This window comes from Passer domesticus, chromosome 9, assembly GCF_036417665.1.
Source record: "Passer domesticus isolate bPasDom1 chromosome 9, bPasDom1.hap1, whole genome shotgun sequence".
NCBI classification, from domain to species: Eukaryota; Metazoa; Chordata; class Aves; order Passeriformes; family Passeridae; genus Passer; species Passer domesticus.
Genome location: NC_087482.1, coordinates 15142797 through 15152334, shown reverse-complemented (window position 1 = coordinate 15152334; position 9538 = coordinate 15142797). Strand labels below are relative to the sequence as shown.

At 57.7% G+C, this 9538-nt stretch overlaps 3 long non-coding RNA genes across 5 annotated transcripts; all 3 read left to right on the top strand.

The window, feature by feature from the left end:
* Window positions 1–1004: 1004 nt before the first annotated feature.
* Window positions 1005–2812, top strand: LOC135307404 (uncharacterized). The gene is made up of 4 exons (XR_010368124.1): window positions 1005–1354; window positions 1813–1920; window positions 2569–2640; window positions 2729–2812. It is a non-coding gene; the product is annotated as an uncharacterized LOC135307404 (long non-coding RNA).
* A 1124-nt stretch (window positions 2813–3936) lies between these two features.
* Window positions 3937–5743, top strand: LOC135307420 (uncharacterized). 2 transcript variants are annotated; one of them, XR_010368140.1, is made up of 5 exons: window positions 3937–4097; window positions 4185–4286; window positions 4745–4852; window positions 5501–5572; window positions 5661–5743. It is a non-coding gene; the product is annotated as an uncharacterized LOC135307420 (long non-coding RNA). The 2 variants fall into 2 exon arrangements; XR_010368139.1 differs by having other exon boundaries at window positions 4069–4286.
* A 1125-nt stretch (window positions 5744–6868) lies between these two features.
* On the top strand, window positions 6869–8676 carry LOC135307424 (uncharacterized). Of its 2 annotated transcripts, XR_010368143.1 has the most exons (5): window positions 6869–7029; window positions 7117–7218; window positions 7677–7784; window positions 8433–8504; window positions 8593–8676. It is a non-coding gene; the product is annotated as an uncharacterized LOC135307424 (long non-coding RNA). The 2 variants fall into 2 exon arrangements; XR_010368142.1 differs by having other exon boundaries at window positions 7001–7218.
* The last annotated feature ends 862 nt before the right edge of the window (window positions 8677–9538 follow it).

The following is a 9538-nucleotide window of genomic DNA, read 5'->3' as shown; positions in this document are numbered from 1 at the left end:
AGATATCCCTGGAACCATCCAAACAGATGAGGCAAGAGCTGAAGGAACCCCTGCAGACAAGAGAAGGTGGGTGCATTTCCCTCATGCTTCCCCTGGGACTCAGCAGCCGGGGGCTTTGGCTGCACATCTGGACACGCCATGCCCGGCACAGTGGGAAGGGATCCATGGCAGCCTTGCTGCCCCGCTGCTGCTTTCACGCCCTGCAGGGCTGTTTGCCAGCCTGGCCTGGCTGCAGCTTCTGCCCAGCCTCTGCCGGAAGTTATTGGGCATCAGCTGACAGGCCATGCCCAAACTGTAACACACCCTGAGATCCCCCACTATATCCAGCCCTGCAGATTAGGAAAAGGGTGGCTGTTTGGAGGTGGAAGTGCTCTCATCATGCCACTGTAACCTGGCCATTTTCCTGCTCCATAAATTTCACAAATATTACCTCTGATGCCACCACCCAAGTGGGAAACAGCCCCATCTGATGCAGCTGTCTCCCTTCCTTTGTCAAGAGATGGACATAGTGCTTCAGTGGAAGGTGGTATTTCTTGAAGGAAGCACTCCATCCTCGGTGCCAGCCCCTGCTGCAGGAAGGAAGGCAAAGCCAGACACGGGCACAGGCACAGCAGGTAATTGCTGTGCCGGGCTCAGCCCTGGCCGGGGCTGTGTGGCAGCAGCTCTTCTCCCAGGGCCTGCCCTTGCCCGGCCCGGCAGCAGCCAAAGCTGGAGGCGCCTCGGCTTCCAGGCCTCTGGAGCTGGTTCAGAGCCCCGGGGAAACGGGACTGGTGCAGCAACGTCCCTGGCGCTGCAGCTGCTGCGGAGCTGGCCCTGAGTGCCCAGAGGCCCAAGGCACAGGAGCAGCCCAGAGCGGGAGCCCTGCCGCCAGCCCAGGGCCAGAGCCAGCCCTGGCACACAATGGAAACAGTTCTCATCTTGGTTTGCTTCCAGACTGGGATGCTGGGAAGGATTCTCCATTAGCCTGGCGCTCTGAAGTTGTGAAGCACTCTGAGCATTCTGCAGGTATGTTCTCACTGTCCCACCAAGGCGTAATGTTTGACTGACTGGTAAGAACCAGGTGACAGAAGCTTCTGTGGCTGTTGTGTTACAGGCGTGTCTGCAGGGACGACCTCACCAACTCCTACCTTGGATGCTGCACAAAAGGCCAGCTCCCATGGCAGGGGTGAGTAGTGTGTCCCTGCTGACCCCTCAGGCTGAGCCCTGCTTTTGTGGGGTCCATTCCTGGGAAATGGAACTACTTTCTCTTAAGGTCCTCTGTCAGGAAAGACCAAAGACATGGCAGGCAGGAAATTCCAGGACCCATTAGAAATCATGTGGCAAATGCTGAAGGAACGTCTGCAGAGAAGACAAGGTGGGTGCATTTCCCTCATGCTGCTCCTGGGACTCAGCAGCCGGGGGCGTTGGCTGCACATCTGGACACGTCGTGCCCGGCACAGCAGGAAGGGATCCATGGCAGCCTTGCTGCCCCGCTGCTGCTTTCATGCCCTGCAGGGCTGTTTCCCAGCCTGGCCTGGCTGCAGCTTCTGCCCAGCCTCTGCAGGAAGGCATTTGGCATCAGCTGGCAGACAGCCCCAATTGCACCACAGGCCATGCCCACCCTCAGATGCCCTGCAATTTCCTGGTGTCCAGGCAGATCAGATGTTGGGGCTGTTTGGGGAAGGAAGCAGCCTTGGGTTGTCCCAAAATCCTGGGTGTTTTCTGATCCTTATGCATTCCTTTCACAAGTGATGCCTCCTGAAATTGTCCCCTTCCCCATTCCCAGTCAGGAATGTTTTCATCTGATCCAGCTGTCTCTTTTCCATTCTCCAGAAATGAAAGGAGAGCCTGCGGAGAAAGAAGCATTTCCCGGAGGAAGCAGTGGTTGCATGCCAGCCTCAGCTCCAGGAAGGGAGGCCATGCCAGGCACAGGCACAGGAGGTAATTGCTGTGCCTCTGGGCCTGAGCCCTGCTGAGGCTTGAGCTGCCCTCTCTGCTGTTTGGCAGTGCGGGCACAGCCTGGACTAGGGCAGCACAGCCCAGGGGAATTATCCCGAGCAGGCTCAGGGCACTGAGCAGTCCTGCTGGGGTCCCTCCATGGGAGACATGTCCTGAAACCTGGGAGTGACTGCACGGGGTGCCCACGGTGGGGAAAGGACAGAGGGGGAGAGCAAGGCTGCAGTGTGTCCTGAGAGGGCCTGGCTGTTTGCCCTTGGGATCTGGGGGGTTTCCCCACAGAAGGAGGGCAGGAGGGACAGAGGGAGGGCAGGATGGATAGCTGTGGCACTGCCTGCTGCAGTTTTCCCCCATGCTTTAGGGAGGATTTCTTCTGTGTGTGAGGGGGAGAGTCCCAGGTCCCTGCACTGCTGCAGCCACCCCTCCCAGGGATGTTGCTGAGGGCAGGGAAAGAGTGTGGAGAGTGACCAGGAGCCAGCCCAGAGCTCCCCAGGCCCCTGGGCAGCTTTGGCCATGTCTATTCACATCTGGCTCCCATGGCCTTACCCGACTCCCTGGCAGTGCCCAGTTCCCTGTGGCAGAAAGAGATCCCAGCACACACTGGAAAACGTTCTCATCTGTGCTGCATTGTAGATGAGGGTGCTGGGAAGGCTTCTCCATCAGCTTGGATGAAGAAAGTTTTGAAGCCCTTGGAGCCTCCTGCAGGTATGTTCTCAGTGTGCCACCAAGGAAGAATTGTAGACAAGCGGGCAGGCACCAGGTGACAGAAGCTTCTGTGGCTGTTGTGTTACAGATGTGTCTACAGGGAAGACTTCTCCAGCTTCTCCAGCTGCTACCTTGGATGCTGCACTCAAGCCCAGCTCCCATCTCAGGGGTGAGTAGTGTGTCCCTGCTGACCCCACAGGCTGAACCCTGCTTTTCTGGGATCCATTCCTGGCAAATGGAAATATTTTTCTCTAAGGTACTCCAACAGGGAAAATCCAAGATACAACAGATAAGATATCCCTGGAACCATCCAAACAGATGAGGCAAGAGCTGAAGGAACCCCTGCAGACAAGAGAAGGTGGGTGCATTTCCCTCATGCTTCCCCTGGGAGTCAGCAGCCGGGGGCTTTGGCTGCACATCTGGACATGCCGTGCCCGGCACAGCAGGAAGGGATCCATGGCAGCCTCGCTGCCCCGCTGCTGCTTTCACGCCCTGCAGGGCTGTTTGCCAGCCTGGCCTGGCTGCAGCTTCTGCCCAGCCTCTGCCGGAAGTTATTGGGCATCAGCTGACAGGCCATGCCCAAACTGTAACACACCCTGAGATCCCCCACTATATCCAGCCCTGCAGATTAGGAAAAGGGTGGCTGTTTGGAGGTGGAAGTGCTCTCATCATGCCACTGTAACCTGGCCATTTTCCTGCTCCATAAATTTCACAAATATTACCTCTGATGCCACCACCCAAGTGGGAAACAGCCCCATCTGATGCAGCTGTCTCGCTTCCTTTGTCATGAGATGGACATAGTGCTTCAGTGGAAGGTGGCATTTCTTGAAGGAAGCACTCCATCCTCGGTGCCAGCCCCTGCTGCAGGAAGGAAGGCAAAGCCAGACACGGGCACAGGCACAGCAGGTAATTGCTGTGCCGGGCTCAGCCCTGGCCGGGGCTGTGTGGCAGCAGCTCTTCTCCCAGGGCCTGCCCTTGCCCGGCCCGGCAGCAGCCAAAGCTGGAGGCGCCTCGGCTTCCAGGCCTCTGGAGCTGGTTCAGAGCCCCGGGGAAACGGGACTGGTGCAGCAACGTCCCTGGCGCTGCAGCTGCTGCGGAGCTGGCCCTGAGTGCCCAGAGGCCCAAGGCACAGGAGCAGCCCCGAGCGGGAGCCCTGCCGCCAGCCCAGGGCCAGAGCCAGCCCTGGCACACAATGGAAACAGTTCTCATCTTGGTTTGCTTCCAGACTGGGATGCTGGGAAGGATTCTCCATTAGCCTGGCGCTCTGAAGTTGTGAAGCACTCTGAGCATTCTGCAGGTATGTTCTCACTGTCCCACCAAGGCGTAATGTTTGACTGACTGGTAAGAACCAGGTGACAGAAGCTTCTGTGGCTGTTGTGTTACAGGCGTGTCTGCAGGGACGACCTCACCAACTCCTACCTTGGATGCTGCACAAAAGGCCAGCTCCCATGGCAGGGGTGAGTAGTGTGTCCCTGCTGACCCCTCAGGCTGAGCCCTGCTTTTGTGGGGTCCATTCCTGGGAAATGGAACTACTTTCTCTTAAGGTCCTCTGTCAGGAAAGACCAAAGACATGGCAGGCAGGAAATTCCAGGACCCATTAGAAATCATGTGGCAAATGCTGAAGGAACGTCTGCAGAGAAGACAAGGTGGGTGCATTTCCCTCATGCTGCTCCTGGGACTCAGCAGCCGGGGGCGTTGGCTGCACATCTGGACACGTCGTGCCCGGCACAGCAGGAAGGGATCCATGGCAGCCTTGCTGCCCCGCTGCTGCTTTCATGCCCTGCAGGGCTGTTTCCCAGCCTGGCCTGGCTGCAGCTTCTGCCCAGCCTCTGCAGGAAGGCATTTGGCATCAGCTGGCAGACAGCCCCAATTGCACCACAGGCCATGCCCACCCTCAGATGCCCTGCAATTTCCTGGTGTCCAGGCAGATCAGATGTTGGGGCTGTTTGGGGAAGGAAGCAGCCTTGGGTTGTCCCAAAATCCTGGGTGTTTTCTGATCCTTATGCATTCCTTTCACAAGTGATGCCTCCTGAAATTGTCCCCTTCCCCATTCCCAGTCAGGAATGTTTTCATCTGATCCAGCTGTCTCTTTTCCATTCTCCAGAAATGAAAGGAGAGCCTGCGGAGAAAGAAGCATTTCCCGGAGGAAGCAGTGGTTGCATGCCAGCCTCAGCTCCAGGAAGGGAGGCCATGCCAGGCACAGGCACAGGAGGTAATTGCTGTGCCTCTGGGCCTGAGCCCTGCTGAGGCTTGAGCTGCCCTCTCTGCTGTTTGGCAGTGCGGGCACAGCCTGGACTAGGGCAGCACAGCCCAGGGGAATTATCCCGAGCAGGCTCAGGGCACTGAGCAGTCCTGCTGGGGTCCCTCCATGGGAGACATGTCCTGAAACCTGGGAGTGACTGCACGGGGTGCCCACGGTGGGGAAAGGACAGAGGGGGAGAGCAAGGCTGCAGTGTGTCCTGAGAGGGCCTGGCTGTTTGCCCTTGGGATCTGGGGGGTTTCCCCACAGAAGGAGGGCAGGAGGGACAGAGGGAGGGCAGGATGGATAGCTGTGGCACTGCCTGCTGCAGTTTTCCCCCATGCTTTAGGGAGGATTTCTTCTGTGTGTGAGGGGGAGAGTCCCAGGTCCCTGCACTGCTGCAGCCACCCCTCCCAGGGATGTTGCTGAGGGCAGGGAAAGAGTGTGGAGAGTGACCAGGAGCCAGCCCAGAGCTCCCCAGGCCCCTGGGCAGCTTTGGCCATGTCTATTCACATCTGGCTCCCATGGCCTTACCCGACTCCCTGGCAGTGCCCAGTTCCCTGTGGCAGAAAGAGATCCCAGCACACACTGGAAAACGTTCTCATCTGTGCTGCATTGTAGATGAGGGTGCTGGGAAGGCTTCTCCATCAGCTTGGATGAAGAAAGTTTTGAAGCCCTTGGAGCCTCCTGCAGGTATGTTCTCAGTGTGCCACCAAGGAAGAATTGTAGACAAGCGGGCAGGCACCAGGTGACAGAAGCTTCTGTGGCTGTTGTGTTACAGATGTGTCTACAGGGAAGACTTCTCCAGCTTCTCCAGCTGCTACCTTGGATGCTGCACTCAAGCCCAGCTCCCATCTCAGGGGTGAGTAGTGTGTCCCTGCTGACCCCACAGGCTGAACCCTGCTTTTCTGGGATCCATTCCTGGCAAATGGAAATATTTTTCTCTAAGGTACTCCAACAGGGAAAATCCAAGATACAACAGATAAGATATCCCTGGAACCATCCAAACAGATGAGGCAAGAGCTGAAGGAACCCCTGCAGACAAGAGAAGGTGGGTGCATTTCCCTCATGCTTCCCCTGGGAGTCAGCAGCCGGGGGCTTTGGCTGCACATCTGGACATGCCGTGCCCGGCACAGCAGGAAGGGATCCATGGCAGCCTCGCTGCCCCGCTGCTGCTTTCACGCCCTGCAGGGCTGTTTGCCAGCCTGGCCTGGCTGCAGCTTCTGCCCAGCCTCTGCCGGAAGTTATTGGGCATCAGCTGACAGGCCATGCCCAAACTGTAACACACCCTGAGATCCCCCACTATATCCAGCCCTGCAGATTAGGAAAAGGGTGGCTGTTTGGAGGTGGAAGTGCTCTCATCATGCCACTGTAACCTGGCCATTTTCCTGCTCCATAAATTTCACAAATATTACCTCTGATGCCACCACCCAAGTGGGAAACAGCCCCATCTGATGCAGCTGTCTCGCTTCCTTTGTCATGAGATGGACATAGTGCTTCAGTGGAAGGTGGTATTTCTTGAAGGAAGCACTCCATCCTCGGTGCCAGCCCCTGCTGCAGGAAGGAAGGCAAAGCCAGACACGGGCACAGGCACAGCAGGTAATTGCTGTGCCGGGCTCAGCCCTGGCCGGGGCTGTGTGGCAGCAGCTCTTCTCCCAGGGCCTGCCCTTGCCCGGCCCGGCAGCAGCCAAAGCTGGAGGCGCCTCGGCTTCCAGGCCTCTGGAGCTGGTTCAGAGCCCCGGGGAAACGGGACTGGTGCAGCAACGTCCCTGGCGCTGCAGCTGCTGCGGAGCTGGCCCTGAGTGCCCAGAGGCCCAAGGCACAGGAGCAGCCCCGAGCGGGAGCCCTGCCGCCAGCCCAGGGCCAGAGCCAGCCCTGGCACACAATGGAAACAGTTCTCATCTTGGTTTGCTTCCAGACTGGGATGCTGGGAAGGATTCTCCATTAGCCTGGCGCTCTGAAGTTGTGAAGCACTCTGAGCATTCTGCAGGTATGTTCTCACTGTCCCACCAAGGCGTAATGTTTGACTGACTGGTAAGAACCAGGTGACAGAAGCTTCTGTGGCTGTTGTGTTACAGGCGTGTCTGCAGGGACGACCTCACCAACTCCTACCTTGGATGCTGCACAAAAGGCCAGCTCCCATGGCAGGGGTGAGTAGTGTGTCCCTGCTGACCCCTCAGGCTGAGCCCTGCTTTTGTGGGGTCCATTCCTGGGAAATGGAACTACTTTCTCTTAAGGTCCTCTGTCAGGAAAGACCAAAGACATGGCAGGCAGGAAATTCCAGGACCCATTAGAAATCATGTGGCAAATGCTGAAGGAACGTCTGCAGAGAAGACAAGGTGGGTGCATTTCCCTCATGCTGCTCCTGGGACTCAGCAGCCGGGGGCGTTGGCTGCACATCTGGACACGTCGTGCCCGGCACAGCAGGAAGGGATCCATGGCAGCCTTGCTGCCCCGCTGCTGCTTTCATGCCCTGCAGGGCTGTTTCCCAGCCTGGCCTGGCTGCAGCTTCTGCCCAGCCTCTGCAGGAAGGCATTTGGCATCAGCTGGCAGACAGCCCCAATTGCACCACAGGCCATGCCCACCCTCAGATGCCCTGCAATTTCCTGGTGTCCAGGCAGATCAGATGTTGGGGCTGTTTGGGGAAGGAAGCAGCCTTGGGTTGTCCCAAAATCCTGGGTGTTTTCTGATCCTTATGCATTCCTTTCACAAGTGATGCCTCCTGAAATTGTCCCCTTCCCCATTCCCAGTCAGGAATGTTTTCATCTGATCCAGCTGTCTCTTTTCCATTCTCCAGAAATGAAAGGAGAGCCTGCGGAGAAAGAAGCATTTCCCGGAGGAAGCAGTGGTTGCATGCCAGCCTCAGCTCCAGGAAGGGAGGCCATGCCAGGCACAGGCACAGGAGGTAATTGCTGTGCCTCTGGGCCTGAGCCCTGCTGAGGCTTGAGCTGCCCTCTCTGCTGTTTGGCAGTGCGGGCACAGCCTGGACTAGAGCAGCACAGCCCAGGGGAATTATCCCGAGCAGGCTCAGGGCACTGAGCAGTCCTGCTGGGGTCCCTCCATGGGAGACATGTCCTGAAACCTGGGAGTGACTGCACGGGGTGCCCACGGTGGGGAAAGGACAGAGGGGGAGAGCAAGGCTGCAGTGTGTCCTGAGAGGGCCTGGCTGTTTGCCCTTGGGATCTGGGGGGTTTCCCCACAGAAGGAGGGCAGGAGGGACAGAGGGAGGGCAGGATGAATAGCTGTGGCACTGCCTGCTGCAGTTTTCCCCCATGCTTTAGGGAGGATTTCTTCTGTGTGTGAGGGGGAGAGTCCCAGGTCCCTGCACTGCTGCAGCCACCCCTCCCAGGGATGTTGCTGAGGGCAGGGAAAGAGTGTGGAGAGTGACCAGGAGCCAGCCCAGAGCTCCCCAGGCCCCTGGGCAGCTTTGGCCATGTCTATTCACATCTGGCTCCCATGGCCTTACCCGACTCCCTGGCAGTGCCCAGTTCCCTGTGGCAGAAAGAGATCCCAGCACACACTGGAAAATGTTCTCATCTGTGCTGCATTGTAGATGAGGGTGCTGGGAAGGCTTCTCCATCAGCTTGGATGAAGAAAGTTTTGAAGCCCTTGGAGCCTCCTGCAGGTATGTTCTCAGTGTGCCACCAAGGAAGAATTGTAGACAAGCGGGCAGGCACCAGGTGACAGAAGCTTCTGTGGCTGTTGTGTTACAGATGTGTCTACAGGGAAGACTTCTCCAGCTTCTCCAGCTGCTACCTTGGATGCTGCACTCAAGCCCAGCTCCCATCTCAGGGGTGAGTAGTGTGTCCCTGCTGACCCCACAGGCTGAACCCTGCTTTTCTGGGATCCATTCCTGGCAAATGGAAATATTTTTCTCTAAGGTACTCCAACAGGGAAAATCCAAGATACAACAGATAAGATATCCCTGGAACCATCCAAACAGATGAGGCAAGAGCTGAAGGAACCCCTGCCGACAAGAGAAGGTGGGTGCATTTCCCTCATGCTTCCCCTGGGAGTCAGCAGCCGGGGGCTTTGGCTGCACATCTGGACACGCCGTGCCCGGCACAGTGGGAAGGGATCCATGGCAGCCTCGCTGCCCCGCTGCTGCTTTCACGCCCTGCAGGGCTGTTTGCCAGCCTGGCCTGGCTGCAGCTTCTGCCCAGCCTCTGCCGGAAGTTATTGGGCATCAGCTGACAGGCCATGCCCAAACTGTAACACACCCTGAGATCCCCCACTATATCCAGCCCTGCAGATTAGGAAAAGGGTGGCTGTTTGGAGGTGGAAGTGCTCTCATCATGCCACTGTAACCTGGCCATTTTCCTGCTCCATAAATTTCACAAATATTACCTCTGATGCCACCACCCAAGTGGGAAACAGCCCCATCTGATGCAGCTGTCACCCTTCCTTTGTCAAGAGATGGACATAGTGCTTCAGTGGAAGGTGGTATTTCTTGAAGGAAGCGCTCCATCTTCGGTGCGAGCCCCTGCTGCAGGAAGGAAGGCGATGGCAGACACGGGCACAGGCACAGCAGGTAATTGCTGTGCCGGGCTCAGCCCTGGCCGGGGCTGTGTGGCAGCAGCTCTTCCCCCAGGGCCTGCCCTTGCCCGGCCCGGCAGCAGCCAAAGCTGGAGGCGCCTCGGCTTCCAGGCCTCTGGAGCT